We start from the raw sequence: 23,351 nt of genomic DNA on the forward strand, positions 1-23,351 counted from the left end.
TTGTGTGCCTATAGCAATAACATTTGAGGACATGCTTTATTTTACTGTTGTTTCTCAGTATTACAGATACTGATCACTAAACTCTCCAGAAATTAATATAGTTTGCAAACCACTTACAAAGTAGTTGTTGAAACGTGCAAGTGATAAATCAGCAAAAACATGCACTAAAGAGAAAAACAGTGGTTATTTCTGCTCATTTAGTTAATTCCTTTTCCCTGTTCCTCTTGCTACAGAAAATGGTGGTTGTGACAGATACCATCTGCATGCCAGGAGAAAGGAGCAAGTCCCCAAATCCCTGGCTGCAAAGTTTACACGCAAAAAGCATCTCCCTCCCCTCTCATTCCGTGGAGCTGATTTGTAGCTGTCAGCCAGCCTGCAGGATGGCTTGTACCCCCCGGAGCTGGGAGCCTGTTTGCTCCCCAGCTGCTGCCTGCCCTCCAGCACCGCTGATGTGCCCCAGCAGCCGGGCTCCGAGCCACCAGGCTGTGGCCACATGGCTGCTGGGGGTCCCCGGCTCCCCAGGTAAAGGCAGGGAATTCAGGCAAGGATGGGAGCATAAATGCAGGCTGGAGGGTAAATACTGGCCCTGCCAGGTGGGAATCAGAGGGAAGAAGCTGTTTTGAACGGGGAACAAAAGAGCAACACTGAAGTGGTTGTGAAGGGGGTAATGACGGCTGTTGGCAGGGGCGACTTCGCAGGTTCCACAAAGCAACTATCGCATGTTTTGCTCCCTGGCCTTTGGGATGCAAAACAGCTCTGTGTACGGTGCCTTTTTTTTTTTTTTTTTTCTCCAGGTCTGAACCCATTTCGGTTCAGCCAGGGGCACTGTCCCTGCCGGCGGGGTGGCTCTGGTGAAGGGCTATAAACCTGGTGCTGGAGTTTCCAGTGAGCGAGACACTTGGCTCCCTCCAGACCTGGGTAGGGGTGTAAACTTTCACAGCAGCAAGGTAAACAGCTGAGGGGTTTGGGGAGCTGGTTCGGAGCGTGCATCTGACCCCTGAGCTAATGCAACAGCAGAAAAGTCCCCAGGGACCCTCGTAGGACCAGATATCAGTTTGTGGAAATCAGTTTTATACTTATTTTCAAACATCTGCAGCATGTCTGGTTAATTGCAAGCGGATGTATTTTATGTGTTCCAGGCTACCTGTTGTCACAGCTACTTTATTTGGCTGTACCAGGACAGAGACGGCTATGACACAAACACAGACCTCTTTGTGGACAACCTGCCTACAGGTGGAAAGGTTACTTCAGTTGAACCCCTGGCTTGCAATGAATAATTCAGCCATCCATATCTGTGTTTAAACATGGTTAGCACCCTTACCGCTACCTTCTGTCAGTGTTCAGCTATTAAAAATAGCAACAACATATAGTAGTTGGAGCCAACTTTATATTTACCTGTGTGCGGTTTATAAGAGATATTTATTGAATGGTTTCTGACAGTCAACAACCACTGTAAATAGATATCAAGGTCTGTCTCATTCATGAACAGTCATTAAAAATCATTGGTTGACTTGGTCTGAATCATGAATGGAAAAAGATTTCCTTTGTGATGTCCTGAGTGCTGCTGTGTGACACAGCACACTGGCTTTTCCAGGTGCTGGTGCTGTAAGATGTGACTCTCTGCTCTTACAGCTCTGTGTGAATGTGTTCCCTGCACACATGGGATGATGCACCATGATGTCTCCACGTTAAAATGCGACATATGCCAATGTCCTTGGCCACCAAGCCAAAGCCTGCTGCAACAGCTGGTGCTGTGCAGAACATGGACAGTTTGCGAGTGGTGCTGTGCTTTTACAGAGAGGGCATTCAGGAACAGTACTTTGGGTATTTATGGAAAACCTGGGAAAAAACAGGACCACCTGTCCATCATGCATGGATCTATCTGTTCCTGTCCTTGAGCTGTTTGAGTTCTGGCAAGTCTAGTGCTGTTTGGGGGGGGTGGGGAGGGGGGGGGGGGGGGTGGTGGAATAGTGGGTATTCCCAGGCTAGTACCTGGAAAGTCACTGGATAAGAGGATCTCTTAGATCCTCTCAGGGTTTCTCTTAGGATAAAAAGGAACTGTATAGATAGTGTTTCCTTCCCCTTAAGCACATCTCATAGTGTCCCCCAAGAGCAAGGAGCTGAGGTGAGATCTATGTTTTACTTTGCTTCTAGCTTACTGTGCTCCTTGACCAAATCATTTAACTTCCTCATATTTCAGCTCAGCTATCCGGGGAAATGCATACTTACCAGAAATGTGCAAGAGCTGAGCTACTATGTCCATTTAATTGAAGCGCTGCTGCTGAGTATGATATATAATTTTACACCTTATACACATACAGGTTTAAGCTAACTGCAAACCAGTTTTTGGACAAGTGCTTTAGGAAACGCTGCCTGGGAACTACTTTAGGTCACTGTCTGGTACCTAAGTACCTAATTTCCTCATACATTTTCCAGAAAATAGCATCGTGGAAGTTGCTAGTTTCTGTAGTAAAGGTTGACAGAAATAAGTCTCAAATGTCTGCTGCCAGTAGAAAGAGTTGATGAGTTATTTTTATATTTATAAATACATTTATAAAATGTAAATCTATTTTACTACTAATCAAACTAAACAAATTGTCAAGATGCTAATTTCAAAATCTGTACAGAGTTCTCCCTCTAAAAAAAGTTCCATCTCCTGTGAGAGACGTATAACTCATTTCTGCATCTGCAGTTTATTCTGCATTTCTGCTTTTAGGTGCAAACCTCTTTCACCGAGCCAATAGCTGGGTCCCTGTGCCTCCTACAAAAGAATGGGAAAGCATCCTTTGCCATCCTCTTCTTAGCTTTTATAACAGCTAACACATGTAGTAAGCAATTTCTTCAGCTTAATCAAAGGCCAGTTTCTCCATTAATACTTTCCCATGACACTGAATGAAGTGGAAGAGTTTTGAAGGCTTCTGAGGTATACATCAGGAACAAATGCAAAGCTGCAGAAGGTGCCTCGCTCCTTGCAATATCGATCGTGTAGCCTTTCAGAGGGAACGTTTCCAATTTTTTTTTTTTCAAATAATTAAAGTATAATATTTTACAGCCTGATAAAATTTACAGGGACCCTTGGCAAGTAATTATAGTGCTTCTTTAAAAGAGACCCCATAAAAGATGCATGATTAGAAAGTTAAGGATCTGGATAGAATTACAACGATGTGACAAATAATTTACAAGCGATAAACCATCCCAAGGAGAGGGGGAGGGTGATTCTAAGAAAAAGGGGGAAAGACACATTTAACTAGTGATGAACTCTCACAATTAAAATAATAAATTCCCCCCCTGCGCTTAGCGTTAAGTTTTTGTAACTACAAGTTGCTGTGCTTTGGCTAGAGAAAAGCTTCTCCCTGGCTAGAAAAGCTCTAGCTTAATGTTGACGTGAGGCATTCTTTTCATCAGAGGTTGTTCTGAATTTGGCACAGTAGGTTTCATTTTATCACATGCTTAAGATAAATATTCTGTATAGACATTCTGCAGTACTAATGATCCCTAAGATCGTCGAACAGTAGCTTGGAGGATTTTTATCTGCCTCCAGATGTTGGCTGAAGTCATTTTTTACACAGCGCACTTATTATGTTTCAGCTGGAAAAAAAAAATAAAATAAAAATATGGATTCCAGCTCAAAACATCCACAGATTTGGGAAAATGCAGGTTTGGATGTGTATTTGAGTTTTGATGGTGGGGGGTTTTGATGATTGTTTGAAATTGTGAAGATTTACAGGAGATTCTGCTGTGAAAGAATGAATAAGAGGGGCGCAGAAATCTTCCTCAGTTTTATCTTGCCTTAATCACTCCCTCTTATAAAAATATCAACGTCAAGGGGTATATTTGTGTCAGTGCTAACCATCGGTATCAGCACCGGACCTACAACCAGCGACTGCTGCAGCCATGGGAGGTGACCATCAGCTGTGCTGAACCGGCTGGGCTGGGGTGGTCCCAGCTCCCAGCCCACCAGGAGATGGAGAGCACAGGTACGAAACAGGCTTCCCTCCCAGGGGAAACAAAGTGATGCAGAATGTGACATCTGCCTGTGTGACAGTCTTTTCACAACACAGGGCAATGCAAATAGCACCTTGTACCAGGCTTAGGTGAGCAGCAGAGTGTCCATGTGGATCTTCCCACTCACCTTTTCCCTCACATGGACAGCAAAATAAGTCATAACCCAATCTGTAAATTAAACCATTCATTTCAATTCTCATGTTTCCTCTGTCTCCTGGAGCAGCAGGACCTTCGAACAAAACAGCAACGTGTTCTGGGATTTCCAGCGGATTTACACAGCATGGAGACTGATTCTCCGCCAGATAATCAGCTGCATCCCTCATTGCTTGAACAAAGGTGTGTGTCCTTTTATTCAGTCTATATTTTTATATTAGCTATAAAATATATTTCTATTTTTGTATTCTATATACATTTATATTTTGCTTTGACAACCCCAATTAATATCTAAGAAGCTTGGGTAACTGTGAGAAATGGATCTTTCTGTGCTGCTAACACATGAGCTAGCCTGCAGCCTGTTTAAAGGTATTGCATTTTTTCATTGCAGCCCCAAATGGAAACTTTTAGTTAGTGATAATTCCGCATCAGGTCATCTGAACTGCTCCACATCCAGGCACGGGGGATTTTACTCTGGCTCTTTTGTATCTAAAGAAGTTCCACAAAGCAAAAATCCAATTCAAGTCAGGCTGAACATGGAAGGTGTAGGAGCATAAATTTGACACCAGGTTGATTTTAGTGCGCTGCTGATTTATCCTGCAGTAATTGCAGAATCAAGTACATTAATCAGATTGATTTGTGCACATCTGTTTTCCAAAAAACAGATGTTGATCAGATGAAAGAGAAATGCAATTCTCCTTACACCAACTGACGTAAATCAGGAGTCAAATAACTGAAGGGACCTGCGATAGGTGCCCTTGGCAATGAGAGAACAATACCTGAGGTCTCATGTTCCTTAAGAAGCCCATTTTGGGGCTTGCTTTATTTTATTAAGTCACTTGTGCGAGTGGCCCCAGCTTTTGTACTTTATTGGTAGCAGAAAGGCATTCAATGATTTTGTGAGACCCCTGGCAAGCCCTAACCATCTCCTCTCGTATCCTACAATGGCAAAAGTGGAACGAATTTTATAAACTCTTTCCCTTCTGAGCATATCTGACAATTCCTCTTTAAACCCTTTTATTGGGGCAGGCTCTAATTTATTCATAAGTACCAGTGGATTAACAGGAATTGGAATAAAGTGGATTTTTACAAATAGAAGTCAAAATGACTCTACCTCTCTAGCACCGGCAAAACGCTGTGGGCTTAACACCTCCCGAAGATGAACTGAGGAAATGATTTCAAGGCCTTAGTTGTCACTTACAATATCAATCAGACTTTACCTTCCCCATGGCCTGAGCGTAGCACAGTCAGTGAATAAAATCGGAATGAGAGAAACTACAGGAGAAACTACAGAGATTTCCCAAAGAAACACCTTTTCTGCTTCTCTCGTTCTAGCCCTAGGATCCAAACGTTGTAACCCCGCTGCTGTATTCTTGCGGTTTGTTGAGTGGAAAATGCACATGTGTTCAAACAGCTGTATTGTTAGAGGCTCCATCCGAAATGCAGCGCAACATCTGTAGGACAAGGGAGAGGTGTCAACTGAAGTGTATAAACCTCCAGCTAATGATACGGCGCTGTGTTGACAAAGCCTTCTGTTGGAGCTGAGATTTTCCTCAGCACAGAGTGGCAGGCAGTTCGACACTTTCCAGACGTTCGAGGGGACACCTTCTGTGGGATTTCTCGTGCTTCCCTGCCCGTGTTCACACCCTGAGATCCCTGGGACTTGAGAACCGGCTTCTCAGCTGCTCCGCAGCAGCAGATTGCGAGATCTCGCCTTCTGGGGGCTGTTTGTTAGCACTGTCTTCTGAGCAGCTTGAAAGTGGAATTTTGTTACTCTTCAGTCCTTTCCTTTCTTTTAAAGGATTCGTGCAGGGGTGAGCTGAGGGGGGGGCATGCCCGAGGAGCTCTCCCCACAGTCACGGTGCCACAGTCGTAACTCCTGCGCTGAAAGGCAAGGGAACCGTGTCCAGCATTTTTTGAATGAGACACAACTGTCGTGCTTTGAAGCCAAAAAGCCTCTTGTGTATCCAATAGGCAAATTCACAAGAAGATGCTTTTCCAGTTGAAATATACATACACACACTTTTTTTTCCTTTTTTTTTTTTCTTTCTTGTTTATTCTCATTTGCAAGAACTGGAAAGGTACAATTGTAGAGCTAAAAATGCACTTGTTAAACACCAGCTATAGAAGAAAACAGAGCAAGCTGACATAAGGACAGTATTTAATCCTTGGAAACCCATGCTTGAGATGAACCCAGCATCAAAGATGAGCTCTGAGCTTCCCCATATTCTGGGAATGTTCTGATCTAGGGTTTGGCTCCAATCTTTGTATGAGAGCCATGAGCTAAGCTCAGATCCAGGTTGGAGCCTTCCCAAAATCTGAGGAAGTTCAGATCCAGGGTTTTGGCTCTAGCCCATGTCTAATTCAAACCAAACTGTCATCTAGATTCCAAGTGGAAATGAATCAGAAGGCCTCATTTTAGCAGCTGATGAGATGTCCACACTGCGTAATCACCACATACAGTTTGGCAGCCAGCAAGCACCCTGACTGAGGAGTGGAGATCACGGCTGCACCTGTGGCTTGCAAAGCTCTCGCAGCCCTCAGGACCCTGCATGTGCTCAGCACCCACAGCACGAGGGGTGCACCTTGGAGGAGGGGACGGTCTGGCCCTCTGCGACACCTGGACTTCATTCAGGTTATGAACAACAAGCCTTAACGTGTTTTAAACGAGGATGCTTTGTGAAACATGGCGATCTCCGTTATGTGGCAGGGATGCTTCCCTCTGAGAGCCGTGCACTGTGTGTTCCTGCTTTCGCTGGCTCTGCTTTCTCGCTGCTGGGAGTCCCTTGCCTGAAGCTGCCATCCCTCGGAAAACATCTATATTCCAGCACACTGGAATGGGTTGATTAAATGAACAAGATTCCCCATTCTGTTATGCTGTTTTCACTGTCTGATTTGAGAGGAGTGCCTGCCCTGTCCTGTGGCATTTGTTCACGGCATCCCTCCTGGCTGGGGACTTGCACTGGGACCGTGTCTCTTAATATAAAGGAGATTTTATACCAGGCCTGGAATGAATGCATTAAGGATTACTTCCACACGTCCTCATTTAGATTTTGGAAGGAACCTTTTCTGAACACCACACTGTGCACGCAAAGAATTTCTCATCCCAGTCTCCGTATACTTGCAAACAGCAGTAGCCAATTTTGCCATTCTCACACAGCACTCCAGTAACAATTTCTTCCTACTTTCATTATTACCAATATTTATTATCAGCCCTGTAGTAATACAGTCAACCCTTGCTGTGCTAAGTGCTTTGCAAACATGCAGAAAGACAGTTTTACAAGCCGTTCACCCCAGTGTCCAGAGCCTGCAGTGGTGGCAAACTTTGCCTGGGCTGCTCTCTCCCAGTAGCACAGAGGGCTCAGGGAGGGAGAGGACAACTTCTCTGACTGCCCCTGACCCCAGTATCTCTATTCAAGGAATGAATGACGGCAAAAAGCAGTGCTGTGAGAAGAAAACATACACTTGATAGGGAAGTTTAAAGAGGACAACACTTCTCCATTTTTTGCCCCCCTCCAGTATTTCAACTTTTTTGGAGAGAAAAATCTGCTTAATCCAAAACTCTGTTGCTCCCTTCATGTACTCCTGACATAAATAGGACTAAGAAGATGCCCAGCATACAGTTCTAGGTGAGCCCAAGTGTTCTGGGCTGGCAAACAGGCACCACGAGGTCAGTGTTGGGCTTTGCTTGTGCAGGGCCCCTTCTCCTGGAGGGCAGGGGCAGGTTTCCTTAGTGCATCTGACAAAAAGCAGCAGCGCTCCCTCGCACGCCTCCAACCCACGGCACAGGCAGGTACTGCTCCCCAAGGCTGTAGCCCTCTCGGGGCAGAGAAACTCAGCCCTGGAGCGCTTGTGATGTGGGCAAATGCCTGGAACTGCCCAGCATGGCTTCTACAGAGAAAGGGTCCCATGTCTCTGTTTTTTCAGTGTTTTGCCTCCCAGGAAAGAGTTAATGAAAAATAGCTAGGCATAGAGTGGTGTTTCTTATGGAATCACGTGTGGTGAGAATAATGCAAGCAAACTACTTTCGCAACGATGCTGAGGTCACTCGACCACAAGCCTCCAGCTCTATTATATGTGTGAGAGAGAGAGATTGGAACAGAATCGTAGGCAAAAGTTCTCATTCGTGGGAATCCTGTCAAACCTCTACAGGCCTCATAGACACCTGGAAGAAGATAAGCACAACAGTTATTTTCTTAAAATAAGGGGCACTTTTGTTCTTTCCCTCCACCCGCCCCTACGCCATAGCAAGTCAGCAGCCTGTTGTGGTTTTGTTCCATGTGATTCCTTGAAGAGACACAAAGAAATGCAACATCCTATTGGAGTGAATCACATCACTTGGAAATGACCTGATTCACACGTTTTTTCCATTCTCTGTCGCTGATGTGAGTTTTAAAACAAAAGAAGAAATCATAGGTTCTGGTGTTTAGTCTGTGAGTTGTTGGAGCCTGCACTCCATTTTCCAGCTCAAGTTAAGACACAGGAAAAACACGCTGTTTTTCTGAAGAGTCGTCTTTCCAGACATGGCTGAATGCCTGCACAAGGCAGATGCTCAAAGACATTTCAGGGGTCAGCAAAGCAAAAAGCGACACTTGGGCCAGTGTGACTCCAAGATGTGCTCAGGCAGCTCTGAGCCACAGTTCCCTTTGGAACAAACGGAGGAAATGTGATAACAGGGGGCAACCAGGGAGCTTATCACAGGTTGTGCTCCTGTCTGGGTGATGCTAGCAACCTGCCTTGCTGCCTCACCCTCCAGCACTCACGACCCAGACGAGCCCTTTGCTTCCTGAAGGGATCTCATCACTACACACCCAGTTCAGAGACCCCCTTCGCTGCAGATCTTACTGCTGCTTTGAAAAGTTAACAAGTGTCACATCGGGCATTTCCCTGGGGCAGGGGCTGTCTTTTTTTCTCTTTACATGAAGCATCAAATGTGGCCTCAGTAAAGAGATATTCCGCAAAATAAATAATAGATACAAATAAGAAAAGAGCATATTTCTGTGTCCAATTGCATAGAGACATCTAATTGATTTCTTATTACACAGGGAAATCTCTCTGACTGTGACACTGAAAGCCGAATACTGTAGCTTCTTATGCCTGACAAATTCATGGCAAAATACTGGTCTTCATATTCAGCTGAAAACTTCCTACTGACTGACAGGAGGAGGACTCAGGCTCCCTGTGACTAAAATAAAGTTGCATAAGAATCTCATTAGAGGATTTAGCCTGACATAGTAACTGGACACGATGCGGAGAACAGGCAGGGTGCATGCCAGTTGCTGCTTTTGCTTATCTTGGTTTCAGTGGCTCGTTTAGCCATTCAGAGTGACACTATAGATTTTATAAATATATTAAAAAAAAAATGCTACTTTAAAAACCAGTGAGAACGCAGCAGCTGGCATCTGCCCAGGTCCAGCGTGCCAGCGGCTGCCAAGTTGCTCTTTTCGTGGTTTACTGGAGTCAGTTACACATGGGTGGGCCAGGAAAAGGGGAGGAGGGAGCGAGGTGGGAAGAGGGAGAGCAGCATTTCCCCCCACTCCCGTTTTCTTCCGTTTGTTTGATATTTGTCATTACTATACAACTTTGTTTTGGGCTTCCAAAGCTGTTGGCACTGAGTGTGGTAGCGGTCCTGCCTTCCTTCCGTGGAAAAGCCAGAGACTTCATTCTGTTTGTTGGGGTTTTTTTATTATTATTATTATTTTGTTTTAAAATACTTTCTTCTAGGACATGTACCACATGTTTGGAGCAGTAATTGTTCCAGATGTGCTTAAGCTAAAAACCTGGGCCTAAAGTAGTTGGAAACTTAGAGAATTTGAGATGTGCCTTTGCAACCCATCTCCAAAGAGTTTTCTCTCCCCAAATGGAAATGCCATCTTCCAGATTCTGTGTCTGATTGACCTTTTCATTTCAGAGATCACCCAGGTCAATATGGTTAATAAAATCACCAGATGCTTGCTACAGCCAAGCTCTGCCCAGGCTAGCTGGAGACAAGAGCTGGATGGAGAGACAAGGAGGTAAAAGGATTTGTCCTATGTTAAAGGGAAATGGGCACAATCAAAAATCAAATTATCTTGGGTATTGTGACCTACAGCCTAGTGGTCCAGGCATGCTGTTTCCTACCCACATAGTCATTTTACATCACTGGCAGCCAGAAAGTTCAGCAGATCCCATCTGTCCCAAGGCACCACTGTAAATAGCTCTTGGTTTGTACTGAAACGTTGACATTGTATGGGTAAAACTGAGGTCAGACTTTTCAGTATTCTCCTAAATTGGACACTGAATGTCTGAAATCTGCTATGCCACAGAGTACAAGCTCTCCATTCTGTAATATTTGGATACTCCTTGCTTTAAAACTAGGAGTTCATGTGTCGATGGATTCTTGGATCCTTGCTGCGTGTGTGATTCGCATGTTCATGTCTGAAAGAAAGAAAACTAAATAAAGATTCATTCATTTAAGAAAATAAAGCCTACAATGAAGTAATGAATGAAGGGGGCATACCATCCCTTGCAGATGACTAAGAGTTTGTAGTTAATGTGTGGTGGTTTACATAGCCCCCAAAAATAATCCCTGCTGCCTCCCACGTAAAGGAACAAAAGACACGTTGGTCTACACCATAATCAGCTCTAGGTGGGTTCCCACAGCATCTATTGAAAGACCCACTTCAGTACAAGGGGAAGCAGGCACAATGGTCGTATCTTCTCTGAGGTGGGGGTGCAAGGTTTGTATAAAAGAGCCTTTCCTGCGTGGTGGTGCCCCTGGGGGTGGCAGCGCAGGCGTTCCCTGCAGTGAGGTGGGATGCGGTGGGATGGGGGGAGACACGCAGTGGCAAGCAGTTGTGCTGGGAGCGGATGGGTTGTGTTAAGTTTAGTGTAGCTGGTCACAGCGATGAGCCCACTGTTTAAAGGGGAAGGCACTGTTCATTCAGGGCAGCATAGGAGATACAGCTGAAATTCGTGCCGTGCCTCAGGCAAGCCTGGGGGAGCAGAGGGCTGAGAGGGAAAACCCTGTGTCCAGCTCTGTAGCTAACAGTCATGGAGCTTCACTGATTTAGATGTCTGAGGTCTGGTTCAGTCTCTGCTAAGGTCTCAGGGAACAAGAGGAGCAATAGGCAGTGCAGTACAACTGGTTAAAAGGAACAATACAAAGGAACAATACAACTTCTTCAACTTCCCCTCGAATGCAATGTTAAACATGGACAAATTACCCAGAGAACCTTTTAGAGACATTAGATATTGCCAAGAGGGGTTGGGTTGTCAGTCCCTCATGCTCTGACAGGCTGTGGTGTGTGGGGCTCTGGGGACTTATATTTTCATTCCAGGTATTTGTGTTTACTTTTTTTTTTTTTTTTTTTTTCCTTTTTCAAGCACTTTGAATCACTTAGGGAGCTATTTGTGGGGCTGAAATAACATCAGATAAGACCTTCTCACGGTTCTTCAGTTCCCTAGGAGTCAAAACATGGTGGAAAGACCAGGTCTCACATTATTTTTGGCCACACAGCTCGTACCCAGGGGAAGGAAGGGTAGAAGTCCATTAAAAACCATAACCATAAATATAAACAATGAGATATTCAGGTTTGGGGGGCGTTCCTGTGGAGTTTGAATACACAGGTTAAGGATCAAAGGCCGGTTGCAATTACTTTCCTGGTTCCATGCATCTTTACCTGCTGTTCCCCAAGCTTTATCCTGTGTGACGGAGGTGACCCTCCTTTTCAGTACCAAAACCCACTAACTCAAAGCTAGATCCCATTTGTAGGCAAACCCCTTGTCAAGCTGTATGTCGCTGGGTCCGTGTTGCTTGGGAACACATCTGTGCTGTCAAAGCGTAGGCTCACACTTGATCCCGGGACTAGATCCTTCCATCCCTCACGTGTTCATATACAAAGCACACACAGAAAAGCTCTCAGCCCAACATCGCCGTTGGTGGCCAAACCGGCCACGGTCCACGCTGGCCTCAGCTCCATCCTTCATACAGAGCAGGAGTGAACCGTGTGTGCTGGCTGCACCTAGCGGGTGTCTCCGAAGGTCTGATGAAGAGCTTTATACCCTGACCGCGTGCAATGTCTTTCTGTGTCCAAGTGTCCTCCGAAGTGTAGCTGAGGTGGAATTCATCCCATTAAACTTCAGATATCTGCTGCCAAGCTAATTACCCTGGCTCTGCGTATAATCAAGGGAGAGACACAAGCATTTCTAGGGTTACCAACCATCTCCTTCTAAGAAGAGCATCTAAAGGAGGTCAGAAGGGTCATGCTTTAGCAGTGCTCCTCTCTGCCCCCTAATAGCAGCCACGCTAGGCAGCTAGCTCAGGTGTCATGTCTACACAGAGGCTTGCATAGGTTACTCAGACATATTTAGACACAGGAGATTCTATAACGTTGTGGGAAATGTTTCCTACACTATGTGACTGAGCAGCGTGGGCGGAACATGTGCAGGGCTGGACACAACATGCCTAAATCTGTTGTTAACTGGTGGTGTAGACCTACCCCGAGCAGTTCAGTTCCTCTTCTGCTTCCTCCTCCTGCGGAGATGGAGCATCCTGGCCACCCCACAGGTGCGCTTACCTTCCCCTGTCACCTTCGGGTGACCCAGCGCTAATGGTGCTGCATGAACTATGGGAGAAGTACTGGCACAGAGTATTTCTTCTCCTCTATATCCTGCCCGGGAGCATACCAGTGGCAGCGCTGACTTCTAAACAGAACTACTGTTTGGGAAAAGCCATGTGGCCGGAGAGACAGCTACTGCCACATCCAGCCTTCGTGCAGCATTCAGCAGCTGTGCAATCACTTTTCCTACATGCTGAATTTCCACTTGGAACGGTAATAATCTTAAAACACTCTCTTTGGCTTCGCTTTCACTTGGGCAGGCCTTGTTTCACCCAGGGAAACTACCTGCAGCATCCTGTGTTTCCTTACTGTTGTTTACACCCCAAAAGCACACTCACTGAAAAGTGTTAATTATGGGTGGACTTCCACTAAAAGTACATGCGCAGAGAAGATGTGATGGACCACTGCACCTTACAGGACTGCTTGAGAGCATCTTCAGTGTGGATTTCTAGGAGGATCCACTGTCTGCTCATCTTAGCTTAAAAGGGGTGATGCAAGGGGTTTTAACCCCTTTCAAAAGAAAACGGCTTCAATTTGTCTTGTTTCCAGTGCTCTCAGTGCTTTGCTGCTGAATGAAGCAGTAGGTAAGGCACAGAGATGCTCTTGCATTTCAGGTGCGTCCTCAGCTGTGTGGACCCTAAGGAAAAGGACAAGAGAAGGGTTTTATGTAAGAGGCAGTGAAATGGCTCAATCGTGACACTAAACTTTAAAGGCCTGTGTGCACAGATTGGTCACACTAGAGAGTAGGGTAAGAAAGCAGACTGAAACAGAACAAGCCACTTTGGGCAGTAATTCCCTGAAAAGCCTCCTGCACTGGAGCAGCTGGACCAGGGTGAGCAGCACCAGGCGCAGCTGGACCAGGGCAAGCAGCACCAGACGCAGCTCCACACAGCTGAGTAGGGGCACCCTGTGGACACCTGGCATCATTTTGTGGTGTTGGAACAGCACAGAGGGTGACATATGTGCAAAGCCACGGGGAAGGTAAACTTCCGAATGTAACACTGCTCCAACAGTTTCAATAGTGTGATTTTGCAACGTAGATAGGACAAAGTAAAGAAAGTAGAATAAACAAAAGCAGGAGTGCTAGAATTAGGTAAGGGAAGGTGCAATAGAGGAAAAAGGAAAAGACAAAAGAGGGTTATTGCAATATTGAAAAACTACAAGCATGAAGCTATTGGAAATGAAAATGTTTGTAATTTAGGTCCTTTTACAGAAAGTGACTAGAAATATTTTAAAAGCATAAAGAAGGAAACATTATCAATGTCTGAGGAGCCATCTATTAATGGCTTTTGACCGTGTGGCACAGCCATGCCGAGGACTGAGAAGAGGTCTGGATAGCTGTTAGGATACGCTGTGAAGCCATCAAATTCTCACTTCCCAGTGTCGTGACATTTCAAGCCACTAACATTTCACATCACTGATACAAGAAACAAAAAGCAAAAGCACTGCTCTGCTGTTACACAGCAGTTAGAAAGAACTGAACTGAGAAGTCTGGGAAATAACTTAATGAGATCTGGTCTGAAGACAGTTCTGCTGGAGTGCAATGGCCCACCCTGTGCACTGCTCTGATCTCCACAGCCAGCTGGCACGGGCACCAGGGCACACCATGCTAGAGGGGGAATGCAACAGAGACAAAACTGTGGAGTGAAACTGCCGGTGAGGAGAACCTGACCTCCATATCATACATGTTTGGGGGCCTATTTTACATAAGATCTAGTCTGAAAGCTCATTAGCAGTTGGAACCCTTTGGATGCACATCTGTTGCTTTAAATACTCCCCAAAATTATCTGATTTGTGCCCTTCAAGACTGTTGTGCACTTCAAACCTAAGCACAGTAAATGAAGACATTTGCCAGATTTCCTTCAAGAGGGAATTATGAAAATGCTAACGTAGATGTGTCTATTGTATTAATAGCTGCTTAAGAGCACAGCCCAACTATACCCAGATCAGAAGAGGAAGGGGTCCCATCAAGAGGTGCACTGAAGTCTGACCTGGCTTCCATAGCTACAGAAAAGAGCCTCTTTTAAATGCCAAAGGTGTGTTTGTGAGGACGCAGCCTCATTTAACAAGATCAGGTTGTGAATATAAGTATGAATAATCACCAGAGTCATGTCAACAGTACCTTGATTATATACCTTACATGCAGAAATTACTGTTTCAGGCCTCCTTCACACTGAATACACTCATGATGAATAACTGTTAATTTAATTGTTTCTCTAGCAAAATAGAAGGACAGCCTGGTTTCTTCCTTGTTTATTGAAACAAGTATTTCCATGAGCAAGAGAACTAATGAATTTTGGTTTCTCATGATGTGTACCACGTGGCTTCCTGACTTACTTGAGATCTAGGAAATCTGCAGCATCAATGTTTTCCTCTTTAATCATGTATGTGAGAGGGAGAGAGTTTTAAAATTCTTTAAACGTAGGAGAAAATCTTTCAGACACCTGTAAGGGAAAGAAAACTTCACTGAGGAGTGGAGTCTCTGTTGTCTGGGCTACAGTTGAGCCAAGACTGAGCCCCTTTGCTCTGTATAAGCACTAGGTGGGGTCTCTCCCCCTTCCTTTATCCTCTCCCCCCATTTTTATGAAACCAGTATGGACCTAAAACCTTTGAGACCTCCACTGTTTTATCAAATCTGGTTGCAACTATCCAATAAGTTCAGATGTTATTAGAGATGGCTGACAGATGGATACTGGTGCAGAGCAGAGATTGCATAAGCTTCGTATTGTTAGGGATAGACACAGAAAATAAGCCTGAAATTACCAAGTATGCGTGGGGGCAGCTAGACTCCCTGTTTCTGCGGAAATAAGCACTTAATTCATTTTAGACTGCTCCAGAGATTCCAGTTTGAACAAAGTAACTGTCCTTTTGCACTGAAGCTACACAGATGCTCCTCCATCTGCCCATTGTCATGGCACCAAAAATGGAAATGCTTTGCTACAGCCTCTTGCGTGTTTACTCACCCTGTGCAGCAGCAGAGCGTTAGCAGCGCCTTTTCAGATACGTGGATCAAAGCAGGAGGTCATTGCGGTCAGCGAGCAGCCTTGGTTACCACCACACCCAGCCAAAGCATTCTTCCTTCTCCTCTGCTGACAGTCAAGGCTGATTCTCTGCATGTGACTCCCCCACCATCCCCTCCCCATCACAGGTTTCTGGTCTTGCACAACTGAGACTACATATTGCATGGGCAAATTTGTCACGCTGCAGGCTGAGCGTCCCAGTAAACATTTCCCCTTTTCCCCATCCTCTCCCCCCAGCACACAAGTGCACCCACCCAGCAGAAGCTCTGTTGTGATGCTGGAAGCTTTCCTCTGCCCTGCTTCCTCCAGAGAGCTACGCAGCAAACATGTTAAGAGAGATTTTGCAAAATCAGAAGGCTAAAGGTTGCCCCCCTCGATTTGTCATACGCAAAGAAACACGAATTCATTTTTCCAGGAGTTCTTGAAAGCTAAGATGAGATTATATGTAATTTAAAGAAAAAAGAAAATTGGTGGGAAGCAAATAGCTCTTTGGAAAATCCTCAAAATGCAATGGATATCAACAGAATGTTTCTACCACTCTCGGGAAGTACTGCCAGCCCACATCTTTCTGCTAACTCCTAATGGGTCCATTAACTACTCCTAAATAATGATGGAAACCATATGGGTGCACAGGTGGTCTCTCAATAAATACCAAATGAATTCAGTATGATCACCATTAACACAATTAATACCCAGCCAATCTACAATGATGGAACTATTAAAATTAAGCGCTACTATATTTCCTCAGTCCCATGGCAATTTTACAATGGAAACAAACAAAAGGCTAGAATTAACTTTTTTTTTTTATTACAGTTATTTGATTTTATTTACTTACAGGCGGGTTTTAGGCTTCTGTGTAATCCGCAGTGTCTTTTCTCTGCTCTGTGCATCTTGAGGTAAGTTTTGACTCTGAGAAGGAATAATTTTGGGAGAAATAATCAAAAACATCATCTAACTAAAATAAATGTTTGTTTATTTGGGGGGGGGTGCAGAATTACATGTATTCGGGTGTTGAAGCAAAGTGCTTCCCACTTTCTGCAGAAGGCTGTAAACACAAGCAATGAATATGAGATTGCCACAGCTGCTCTTTTTATCATCTATACTGTGAGTTCATCACTGTTCCCCAACGGGACTGTTAGTGTGGTTGGGATTTTAATTTTTTTTTTTTTTTATACTAGTACTGTTCCAGCATATATGGTGGTCCACCCAACTGTCCAAGGAAGAGGAACATGTTAATAAGTGACCTTCTGTAATGAAACGCCTGATGCAGGCCCACTATCGATACAGTATTTTGGCTTTCTAACAAGGAAGAATTAGGGTTTTATCTTTTAGAACCAGACCAGTAACCTAGGTTAGCTCAGATTCAGGCTCTGTTTTCATGTTTCTCTTGAAATCAATAGCTAAGCTCCCATAAGCAGAGCAAGGCAGCATCGGTTCCAAAGTCTGTGTGGTCAAGCACAGGTCAGATTGAATGCCCTGGCTTTTATCCATCTTGACAACTGATGGAAAAGGGGTGCTTTACATTTTGCAAAAGTTTGTCAGTTCAGGCCCAGAAGTTATTTTATGTGAATCACTAAAGCCTGGTTTGTGGGAGAAGATTCAGAGATAAAAATTTTGGATCTTCTAAACCCTGATAAAGTTGGCCCTGTTCTGCAGGGGGATCAGAGAAATGATGACAGCCAAAATGGAGTATGGCAAAAGGGTGACTTGAAATCGGTGCATTTCACCACTGGGGCTTTTGCTAGAAAACTAATGTCTCATCAGTTTCATAGGGCTGTTCAATGGGAGTTTCAGGCTTGCTGCAGCTCATGCCAAGTTAACAGAGAGATTTCTCAATGCAGGGGTGCAAGTCCTGTTCTGAAAAACACAAAAGACTCCTCTTTGGTGCCCCAAAGTATGAGATAAATCCTTTATTCTGAGGCTGGAGATATCCCAGGACATCTTGAGTTTCAGGATCTGCTCTGCTCAGCTGGAGCAGGATTTCAGCCCTAAAACTCTCCCTGTGGTGTGCAATTTTTGCAATTTCTCTGTGCTCACTTTAAACCTATCTGGCAAAACCAGAAAGAGCTGTGCAACCCCAAACTGCCTATGATTACGTTTACATTTAATATTCTTTGTATCCTTAAACAACACACCCTTATTTCTATTCATTACACCAGATGCACACCCAAGGAAGATGTTACTCAGAACAATCTGTGTGAGGTTTGAGTAAGTTGTGCGCCTGAAACTTCCCTAAACTGCAGTTCTATGAAATATGTTACATGTGGAGTGCAAAGCTCATTTCACAATTCCTTGCTAACTTTTCTTATAAACTGTCTTGCATATAGATTGCTCTTGAGTGTTTCTGATTAACTCCAAGTATCGATGCTCTTGTTCTTGAATACAGAAGTCTGTGTTTCTAATTTGAATAACATAATTTCAAAGTGTATTAAGGTAAATAGGGACAATGCACTCTTGTCCCAGAACTCAAATGCCCATGAAGTTATTCATCAATCTCTTTTTCATTTAAATTCACACTTTACCTTAATTTGTGTTTCAAATGCAGATGAGGCCTTAATTAAATAAAAATTCAGCAGATGGTTTCAAATTCTCTGTTCAATTTACATTTCTTGTACCTTTCTAAATGCTGGACTTTATCTTCGAAGCCAGAAGTATTACTATTAGACCTCTTCTTTTAAACAAATGCATAATTGGTAGGCTGGAGCTGTCTATACAGGAATAAATTAAATATTGATTACCAAACCTTAAAAGCCTCAGGTTCATGTATGTGTTTTGATAAATACCCAAAACCTTGCGTGAACCTTCAGAGATTAATCAAAACTTAAATATGTACCAGAGGTTTGGTTCTTTTTCAATTAAAAAAAAAAAAGAAAGAAAAAGAAAAGAAAATTACAACAGTAGGCAGCCTTTACTGCTATCCTCTATGTGTTATGACATCTTTGATCATCGACAGGTCCAAGAAGTTAATTTGACAAAAATGCCAAGTGATTAGGGGAAAAACTCATTAGATATTTTTGATCACTAGAAAAAGTTGCTGTGAAGTTGTATTCAAACCCAGCACAGGAGCTGAGCGACTCCGAGTGTGTTTTGTTTCATCTGAAATTGTTCATTATTAAGAACTGTGAAAAAGTAAACGAGAGCAATAAGCAAAATTACAGCAAAAACCTCTTCTCTCTCTCTCTGAATCTGGACTCTGTCTATTGAATAAGGAACTATATCCCATTCTTCTTAGACTGGATGTTAGGAGAAAATAATTTTGCTCTATAGCAGTTGCCTCCTTCAGAGAAAATCATGAAGGAAAGGAAAATGCTGCTTGACCATTTATGTTACAGTTGAGGTACGGGTATAAAATGCAAAAAAGCAGCCTTTCTTCCCCTTTTCCCGTTATCCAATGCATCTGCTGTTGGCCGTGACCTTACTGGATGCACGCTGATAAAATTACGCAGCTTCTCTCCTCACGTTAGTTTCCCGTTCAGCACTGATTTACAAGCCCACGTATATTCACTGTCATACAGGCTTTTCTACCTCTGCATTGCTAACCATATCACTGTATTACTCAGAGCTAACTCATAAATTGCTTCCTTTCAACTTCCTTCCTTTGCATGTTGTGCAAGGGGAGCAGCCCTGCGGCATGGCCGTAGATGGGGATTCCAATTTTACACCCTGCAGCTGTAGATCTCCATCGCTACCAAGCCTGCGGGCTTCATTTATTTATTTTTGAAATAGCCTCAGCAAATGTGACAATATTTGTGTATTTCAGCAGCCTGGGGAAAAAGGAATCCATCCAGCTTCTCCCTTTAAAGAGATAGCCCCTTCTGACCAATAAAACCTTTAATAAAAAGTCAGTTGATGTTTTGCAGATGTCCCCAAGAGCTGAGCGCTGGGTGGGCATGGTGGAGCTAACAGGTACAGGCAGACAAAATTTAGGTTGGAGAAGCGATTTGATGGCTGCTGGAATTAAATGTGAGTGAGAAGGGTGTCAGCAGGGTCCAGATGGGTTTTGCGGTTAGGCAAGGACGCAGCGTTTCAGTTGTGTGGCTGAAGCAGGGCTCTGCTTTATGTTTGCAGTTACTAAAATGTCTTTATTTGTTCTGACTGGAAAAGTAATCCTTCGGAACAGTGGAAATGTTATCAGCTCGGTTGTCCTCGTGAGATTTCTAGTATCTGTGGGTACATGCAAGAAAACATTTCACAAAGCAAGTTCCTCTTTTGGGATCATGGGATTTGAGTCTCCTTTTGGGGCCCTTGATGTTCACAACATCTGTTGGTTGTATGTTTGAAGTTCCAGTTTGGACCTGCTCTGGGCTCAGATGAAAGAGGAAGAGCACGATGTTGTACTAAAGGAGGGTGCCTGGCATGAAATCTTGAGCAGTGGCTTCTAGCAGGGGGCTGTGCTTTCTCCCTGTCTTAAAGCAGAGGAAGAACACATATTTGGGGAGCTCCAGGACCCCAGGCTGCTCAGATACCCAGATTTCCACTAGTGTCAGAAGTCCCCAAAAGATTTGTCTCCTTCCTGAGCCAGGATGCTTATAACAGTATTGGCTTTGGTTTGGGGAGGGGGAGAGGGGGATTTAGCAAGTCTTGGTAGTACGTTCCCTAAATGCAATAAGCCGCACAGCTAAAAGAGCACTGGCTTTAATTCTGGCACTCCTCATCCCCCAGTCAGCGCAGGACAGGCACACTGGAAAAAATACATCTTTTCTTCTTACAGTGACTCTATTAAAAGTACAAACCTGCAAAGCTGAGGGAACCCCCCCGGGCAGGTGCTGGGAGCTGTGCCGTACGCTCCTAAAAGAGGATCGAGACCTGGCTGAAAAGAAGTGAGATACTCTGCTGTTCCTTGTCCTGTTGGGAGAGCGTCACTGCTCCGCATGGCTACAAATCCTCCTCTCTAGCACATTTCTGCTTGGGTTTGTGTTGTTTTCTGGTTGAAAAGATTCTTTTCTCTGTTAAGGCTGTAAAATCCTTACTCAGGGACTAGTGCTTTATTCCCTGGCCCATAACTGACTGCAGTGACAGGCCACATCACCTGCAGGGTAGTACATACATTTTTCACTGGCATTTCTTTCTGTGTCTGATTTTTTTTTTTTCTACTTGCCAACATTTTATGCCTTTACAATAGTGTCAACTGTTTGGGGGTTTTGATTACATGAAAGGAAAGGAGGAACCATGGGTAGTTTCTTATTTCTAAAAATAAAAGAGGTCAGTTAATGATAACTTTACCAATTTTCATTCAGCCCTTGCCAGCTAAAATTCTAAGTAATTATATTTGTTTGAAAAAGGAATGGAGAAAAGCCGAGTGTAAACTGCCTGATTTTGCTCAGTATGGGCCAGCTTAACTTTGGAAACAGAGGCATCAGAGCAATTGTGAGGCCAAGAGAGACTTTGAGGTGAAAGTACATAATTTTTTTCCACTGAACTTTTTCCATGATCTCTCCAACGATGAGAATGTCACTGTTTAAGAAATACAAAAGCAAGTCAGTTGTTTGATTATTAAAGATGCCATCAGTGCAGGCACAGTTAAATTTGCAGGAAGCTCTGTTGCAGTAAGAGATTTTGGGAGAGCCATTGATCTATCGAAAAGGGGGAAGTCAGGATATTCACTGCTGGATAAAAATAAGCTGCTTGAGTAAGCGATGGCACAGTCTGTTGTGGTTTGCTTTCACGTGATACCTTGGAGAGGAAATAGAGGAGATGACTTAGAAAAGGCAAGGTAGGGCAATGCCCCTCAGAATGATTCATGTAACTTCAAGGAGACCTTTTTTTCTCGCGTGCAAATTTTCCATTCTGTACCGTTGACATGAGCAGAGAGGAAGAAAGGGACAGTCCATCTTGTGCAATTCCCCTGCGTGTAGAGCCTGTGAATCAAAAAAATGGGCTTTGTTCTGACTTCACACAGCCACACTGAAGTATTAGCCTAGGCTGCTTCAAATGTTTTTAACCCACATTCTCTACAATAAATAAATATACACACACACACACACACACAAAACTCTCAACTGCCTGCCTTTCCTTGGTTCTTCCAGAGGAGGGAAAAAAATCTGTAGTTTAGACACCTGAGAGGGAAAGTTCCCTTTAAGCATGAAGAACCGCTGCGACTTATCCTCAAATACGTGAGAGCAGCCCAGAAGCAATGAGGGGACACAGGCTGGTGGGGTTTTGCCTGTCCCCTTCCCACCCTGCCTGCGCGTTTGGATCACAGAGGAAGAAGGGAGGTTCTGGATGTGGACTTCAAGGAGTGGAAAAGTAAAGCTTTCTCAATTGATGGAAACGAGAAGAAAAAATCAGTCAGGAAGTCAGAAGATAAAAGTGGTGCTCATAGAGACTCAGCTGAGTTCCCACACCTGGAAGGCAATCCTCAGCAGCACTGCAGCACAAGACGGGCACCAAGCTGATCTAAGAGCATCTCGGGGAGGCTGAGGTATTCCTGGCCTTCTACCAGAGCATCACCAGCAGTATTTTGGAGTCCCGTTTTCTTTCTGATTTCAACCAACGGGGAGGGGCCTATTCCCTTTGAAAGTCTTTTTTTTAACGAGATTTGGTCCCGTGGGTTATTCGTCCACATGTCTGTGGTTTGTGTGTGCGCGCACGTGTGTGTTCATACACATGCAAGCAAATACACAGGAGGCAGAGAAGAAAGGAGGGCTGGAGAGAAAGTGGATCCAAAGTACGAGCTGTATCCTTATTAAAGGCATACCAGAGCCTGTGTGTAACTCCCAGTAAACTCTCAGATCACCACATGATCTATTTATCTCCTTTAGAAGCAAGGAGACACAAGCCCTTATCCTCATCCCACAAACTCGGAAGCTCATAACAGTTCGCAGTGAACTATTTGTCTTGAGAAGAAAAGGGTTTGAGCATCCCGGGGCTTTGCCTGGATGGGGCAGCCTCTTGCTCCACCGTTCCCTTGAGCCAGCCTTCCCGCAGGGCTTTTGGCCTGGCATTAATTAGGAGGCTTGCAAATAACATTGCTGAAAAATCTGAAGGAAAATCCAAGATGGCAGCTTGGGTGGCTTTGCCAGGCAAACAATGCTCGTCTCGAAGATACTGGCCAAACAATTAAGCGGTGGCCTGCTGTTTTCAATATCCCCTTCCTCTCTCGGAGCAGCCGTTCACTGTGGGTCTGCTTTTACTCTCAGCTACACCCGTGCTGGCCCACTGGAGAAACGAGAGCAGGGTTTAGTGCCTTTGCACTTAGCCCTGTGCAAGGATTATCAGCCCCAGCCTTTCAAATACCACAAGATACTGAGACTGGTTTAAAAAATAGAGGGCGCTTTCCCCAGTTGTTTTTTTCTTAAAAAAAAAAAAAAAAAAAAAAAAAGATAAGGATGTTCTGCTTATTTGCTTATTGTTTTTTGAATCCACACAATGACTATTTTGAAGTCTTTCTCTGTAGCCAAAACACCGTTCTGACTTAATTACTGAAATAAATGAAGGCTGAGACTTCTGCATAGGTGCAGGAGCTGGGGACTATCTAAAAATGCACCAAAGATCACAGCTGCCATTAGCCCCGCTCCGCCTGCTCCCCAGCATCACTCCTGCCTCACACGGAGCCCGTGCAATTCCTCAGACT

The 23,351-nt window shown here is 44.3% G+C and overlaps 1 long non-coding RNA gene across 1 annotated transcript; it reads right to left on the minus strand.

Moving 5' to 3' along the window:
• Positions 1–1,961: 1,961 nt before the first annotated feature.
• Positions 1,962–23,063, minus strand: LOC308070412. Its single transcript, XR_013930732.1, has 3 exons — positions 15,722–23,063; positions 13,602–15,202; positions 1,962–13,571 (listed from the first exon to the last, which is right to left on the minus strand). It is a non-coding gene; the product is annotated as an uncharacterized lncRNA (long non-coding RNA).
• Between the last annotated feature and the right edge of the window lie 288 nt (positions 23,064–23,351).

This window comes from Falco punctatus (genome assembly GCF_963210335.1).
Source record: "Falco punctatus genome assembly, chromosome: 10".
Classification (NCBI taxonomy): domain Eukaryota; kingdom Metazoa; phylum Chordata; class Aves; order Falconiformes; family Falconidae; genus Falco; species Falco punctatus.